A 6,191-nucleotide genomic window follows, 5' to 3' on the forward strand; every position below is an offset into this window, starting at 1 on the left:
GAGTTTAATGCACAGAATTTACTTCTTAATTATCATCTTAATTACAAGAGAAATAAGAGAAGAGTAAGTATAGATTCGTGATGAGTGATAATAGCTTCTGGAACTGGTTAACTGAAGAAACCAGTAGTACGGCTCTGATACGGTGGGAATTCTTATCACTGTAGCTTTTTGCCCAATTCCTGCAAAATATTCTGCAGTCAGATCCAAGGTTTATTCTGCCATAAATGCCCACTTGTATGAGCTGGTGACTGGTCTGGAAGCACAGCCTAGAAGAGCAGAGGAAACCTGACAGCCCTGGTTTCCTCTCCAGCCCCAAGCAGAGTACCTGTCTTGTTTGGAGGAATGGTGGCGCTACGGGTTGTGGCTGTAAGTTACAGCAGCAGGTTTTGAGGAACAAGAAAGCCAGCTTTCTTGTTGCCTGACTAGTCCAAAGCGTCAGGCCACAGCACTTGGAACACAAACACAACCCACTGCTTGGGTCATGAAGCAAGCATGGAGGTCTAGGCAGCTGCAGCTAAGCTGGTAACGATATCGCTATAGCTCAATTAAACCTGACTTTTTTGCATCTATATACACCTCAAAAAAGTCACCTGACTTAATAGAAAAGTGCGATGGCTTCCAGTTTTAGGAGAGAAAGTCAAGTCATTAGTTTTGTCGTCACTGGTATTCTGGGATGTAAGCAGAAGTTCAAACATTGCCACAAATTATGTTGCAGTGCGGGTGGACCAGAGTCATACACACATGCTGCAGTCTACCTCGAATTAAATCTTACAGCTTATTTAATATTTTCTTACCTACATCCAGTTTATAAAATATCTGAATATTATAAAAGCCTAAATATATTGAAACCAGAGATGGGATTAACATTTTCCCTTACAAAAAGGTTCTATGAACTATAGATTGAGAATGTTTTACATAGCAACCACATAACTGCTATGACAAAAGAGAAAGTCATTCTCTCTTGTGACTTAGAAGCTACATTAAAGGGATTCTCTGGGAGAGACTCCAGTCCTGTACTACAACTTTAGGAGCAGTTATAAGAAATCTTTAAAAGTTTGCAATAACTTGTCAAATTAAATTCATTCTCTAGGTTGTATCTTGTCCTGTATAACTAGAAATATAGATCTGCAACTAGAAAAGAGGTAGTACAGAGCCAGCTCTGTGAATCTTTTCGCTTCCACATAGGATATTATTCTCCATCATCTGTCAGTCACAATAGAAACTGGAAGGGAACGAACAAAATCAAACCCCTTTCACTCAATTTCTGTTATCTGTCCACAGATGACAACTCTGCTGAACAAAGAGCAGGTCTCATTTTCAGACACTGTAGTCTAAACCATAACTAAAAATGTGACGGTGAAAATATGTGACCCTGGTTATTCTTTGAGAAGAAAATACCTTAAGTCTATAAACAGAAAGAAATCCAGATTCTGTCTAAAATATTTCACACATTCCCATTAAAGACTCGGTAAGAAGACAGATTCAACCCATTTACTCACAAAGGTCCAAAATTGAAATAAACATCAACTATTTTTTGCCTGAAAAAGAATTAGAAGTCCTCTAAACTTAAAACTTTACTTATGTGAGCAGTTCAAAGACAGTCTCAAGTTGTAAGTTCTGCCTTTAATTTCCTTCTTACGGATAATGAACGCATTGGCCATGGCAAGAGCTTGCATGGTCTTTACTCATACTGGGGGACAATTACAGATATGTAAAGAACAATTCAGCTAATTAAATACAGCTGTCGAGGGCCATTTTTGAAGCCCAAGAGAAAACTATCAGCTGGACTCCAGCTGCCACAGAAGAAAACCACGGTTCTCCCATAGGCCCTGTGATATCTTCCAGCTCTGTCAGGCCATCTTAGATCACCTGGAGCACAGAAAACAGCACTCAAATCTACACTTGGCAGTTAAATCACTCAAGTAGTCCTACTGACCTCCATACATCATCTCAGGTGAGTAACTGTTTCTCAGCATCACAAGCTGATAGTGTAACCAAAAATGCACAATGCTAGAACCCAAAGTGATTCATCTTTAGCGGTGACACAGAAGATCCTGGACCCTTACAAATCAATAACAGCAGCAGCCACAGGAGAGCTGTGGGTATCACCACACAAGAGATTAACATGAAATATGATCACCTCTCTCAAATGTCAGGTTACAGGCTCTGTTATCATTCTGGTTTGGGCATGTAGGTAAAAACATTATCAGAAACCTACTTCTGAAAAATTATTCACAGTGGTGTTATCTCAGTCTATTCCATATATTCTTCGTCACCCAAAAGCACACGATCCTTTATTTGCTGGGAACACCTGTGCCGATTCATGCAACCAATTAGACAATAGCAAAGGGTCCATCTTAAGTGCATGGCTCTCTACGCTTCAACATGACAAAGTACTTTTCAGGTATATGAGAAGAGCAAAACCAACTCTACACAAACCTATTTCCCCAATTTGCAAAGTTGCTAAAGACAGCCAAAGACCACCAGAGCAAAAAATCTGATCCTCAGTAAGATTTATTGAAGAAATGAGGCAAAGCACTTACCGTGTCTTGAGATTTATCTTTGACATCGTAGACTGTTAGTTTTATTTTAGTTTCCTCATAGATGGGGTATTCCGGTGGGAATGTCACACCAGTCAAAAACAGCGGATCTCTTGTACCCTGTGTAACGTGAGTAAACGCTTGGTCAGGTAAGAGCTGCGCAACGTGCACTGTGCCATAACGGATGTCCAGAAGCTGTGGGCTCTTTAAAAGCAGTTCGCTTTCTACAGCAGAGGGAGGCGAACAGCTAAGTATTATCCAATCAATCAGAAAACCAGACACCTTGAAAACTTTGTCAGGAAAGATTCGAAAACTTTCTGGGAAGTTTTTAACTGGAAAAGATATTAAGTGCTTCTGAAACAGAGCCTAGCAACAAGCCCTTGAACAGCTGAGCCAGCAGGTACCTGTATCTGGAATACAACCTGTGGTAAACAATCCCTTTCTTTCTCCCACAATACTTCCTGAAAGTACGGCAATTTCATATTAATTTAAATGAATATACAACTTGTACACTCACACAAAAAAGGAGAGAACTTAACACATATACACAATATGTCACAGTAACACATCTATAAGAAATGCTATAGAGGCTCCCTGTATTACAGCAAGGATACCAATTTGTGAGGAGGGGATTACAAAACTCCTCTTCAGGCAGTAGTGGAGTAAAGTAACATTCCTGTGTTCCCTTGTAACATGATGGTATCTAAAAGCTGTACACAGAAGCAACTACACCATAGCTTCAGATATACAAACAATTAAATGAATCACATAAAATGTTGTTTATAATTTCTTCATGTTTAATTATACTTAATTTCCAAAGATTACCAGTACCCTATAATTTTCTATTTAGTAAAATAAAGGCGTTTGAATGAGAAATCTAACTTCTCTTAAAAAAAAAACAACTTTTTTGTGCTGCCGCCTTCTCCTCTCTCCTATGCTTAACTATGAAACCGAGAAGCTTGACACAACAAATTCAAGGATTTATTTCAGATCTAGGACTTGTGTTAGGAAATGCATCAACTTTTCTTAAGGAAAACATCAAAAATGTATGTATATTCCATCTTCTGCACATCATTCCAGATAGTCGGCAATGAAACATCCTGATCAGATAGAAGGCATTTGAACTAACCAGTTTCAGGACAGTTGAGGGCAGAAACCATAACAGTTTGATCAGTAGTTGGTTGAAACTGATCACACAAGGAGCTCAAGAAACACGCTCGCTGTATTTAACAGTTAAAACAAACCTTTTGCAAAACCGTGTGTGTGTTTACAGTAAGACATCCCTGTTCTTAAAGAGTCACTCCACTAAGTTAAGCAAGTTACACCTACATTGACTGCCCACACCTAATTACCTCTGTGAGCTATTTTTGCTGTTTCTGACACTGATGTTTACAGGGCAAAGCAGCCTCAGACAACTTCTGCAGGTCATATGTGATGCAAGTTACTAATTATTACTTCATGTAAAGACACAGACATTACACACACTCTTTTCCTTAATTATGCAAAAGCATCAACTTTCAAATGGAAAAAACAGAACAAGAAACAGACCATACAAAACACCTATGTTCCTCTGAAATTTAAGAACATTTTACAAACTCACTGTACTCTTAATTTGGTTTTACTTCACATTGCCTTATCCTTTCATGAGAGCAACCATTCCCTGTTCGATTCTACACCTATGTCTGGAGCACCGGAGTACTCTCCATGCCTCTGCTTGGAACAACAGCGCTTTTGTGAAAAGCTGAGTTCATTCCTAACCGTTTATCCTGGTTACATGCCAAGAACTACAGAACACTCTTAGGTATGCTTCACTAACTGCCAGAGCATGCTTGTCTTACCTAAGACTATGCACTAACTTGTTCTATTTCTCATTCGCTGTCTAAGGAAGAAATGAGGAATTCATTAATCAACACGTTAATTGAACAAGAAAGACTCTCACCTCCACGATTTCAGTGCTTGAATACCTCGTCAAAATGTGCTCTGCTGGATGCACCACTGAGACTTGTATAAACGTATTCAGCTTCCGATCACGGGTAGCAGCCACTAGATCCTTGCATGCTGGAGACAGAACAAAATCAAAATAAAATACTCAAAAGAAAGCTCTCGGAGAACGCTGTCACAGGCACAGGACAAAGCGGACCACGCTCCGGCTCCCGATGAAATCTCTAGAGACAAGCCGATTTAACAGAGGAAGTCCCTTGGAAGTAACTTACAGAAATAGGAAGTCACATGCTGCAGAACTGAACTGAGATTTCATTTCCACTAAAAATACTTGCAGCTTCTGCAAAGCTCCCTGCCAGAGGCTCATCAACTCCAGCGTACAAACGTGCGCGCGCATACGCACACACTAACACATGCTGCACAAGCAGGTAATTTTACATAAGCACTCATTTATTTTGCCACGAAATCTCTTAGCAGCCTAATGCGATCATCAATTGTCTGACAACTTTCACAGTACACGACCATTTCAAACCCATTCTAAACCAGTTAAATGCTATCAGTGATTAGGTAAGTTTATACAGCCTGAAACTACATTACAAACTTTTTAGTAGCGTTAATCATGGAGTAAAAATCTTCACACCTAAAAGTAAACTGCAAAATAACTAATTCTTTTGTCAGTGACTGGCATATAAATGAGAAAAATAATTGTATTCTGGCCACACGATATCATTATGAAAACTCATTTTACCTAATAAACATAGAGAAATTCAGTTCTCATTCAATAATTCATTTTTATTGTGGGCGTAACAGCTACGTAGGTGACTGAGTTCACCCTTCAGACTAACGCACTTCATGCCTTCTAACCAAGAGAATAAAAGCACCTCAGAAAAAAGAAAAGGAGTAGGAAAGAAACAAATGTACCATCAGCTGTCTCGAAGGGACGTGGACTAATGGGGCACACACTGGCTCAAAAGCAAGACCCCACCCACCCACCTTACATTCTTCAATAAGGAATACGCCACGGGGGACACGGTGGTAGGCACCCGCCCAGGGCTTTCTGCAGCGCTTCCGACTACACTGGGATCTTAGAAGCCTGAGGGAAGAAAAGAAAAGCCCGCAGGTTTTGGAGAGGCTAATTGTCAGGAAAGAGCTGAGAACATTTTCTAGGAGTCACTGCCAACCTGGGGCTTCCTCAAGTGCAGCTGACCTTTAACATTTTAAAAGGTGAGACAGATTATCCTCACAGCAAGCAAACCTGGTCTGATGAGAGGCCAAAGCAAGGAAAGCTCTGATACACACAAAAGGCCAACTCCGCTTGGTTTATGCTTTTTTTCTTCCCTTTGGGCTTCAACCCACTGCTTGAGGAAATAAAAGGAAAACTGGCTGAAACTTTTTTACCACTATTACGTAACAGTTAAAAGGGGACAAGGAGACAATTAAACCTAACCTTCAGAGAGTATTGTGAAGTTTTTGTTTTAGACTGATTTACCACCGAAATCTCTAGATAAACAGTCTCAAACTGACCCCATCACAATTTGGTGGTAAAATTGGGATGAGAATAAAAATTTGTGAATGAAACAGGAGCATGCAGAACAACAGAAGAACTTTACGGAACAACTACTATAACAGGCTTGAATAGCAAGTTACCACCAATTCCCTACAACTCTAAGGCTCATTACATTATTGAAACTACTCTAAACGTTATCAGTA

At 39.8% G+C, this 6,191-nt stretch overlaps 1 long non-coding RNA gene across 1 annotated transcript in view; it reads right to left on the reverse strand.

The window, feature by feature from the left end:
- Positions 1-4,736, reverse strand: part of LOC104492521 — a 45,009-nt gene extending 40,273 nt beyond the window's left edge. Inside the window, exons 1-2 of the long non-coding RNA XR_727789.1 lie at positions 4,480-4,736; positions 2,544-2,660 (exon numbers count right to left, since the gene is read on the reverse strand). This is a non-coding gene — a long non-coding RNA (uncharacterized LOC104492521). The remainder of the gene's footprint in view (positions 1-2,543; positions 2,661-4,479) is intronic.
- Positions 4,737-6,191: the final 1,455 nt, after the last annotated feature.

Source organism: Buceros rhinoceros, unplaced genomic scaffold, assembly GCF_000710305.1.
Source record: "Buceros rhinoceros silvestris isolate BGI_N320 unplaced genomic scaffold, ASM71030v1 scaffold17974, whole genome shotgun sequence".
Lineage (NCBI taxonomy): Eukaryota > Metazoa > Chordata > Aves > Bucerotiformes > Bucerotidae > Buceros > Buceros rhinoceros.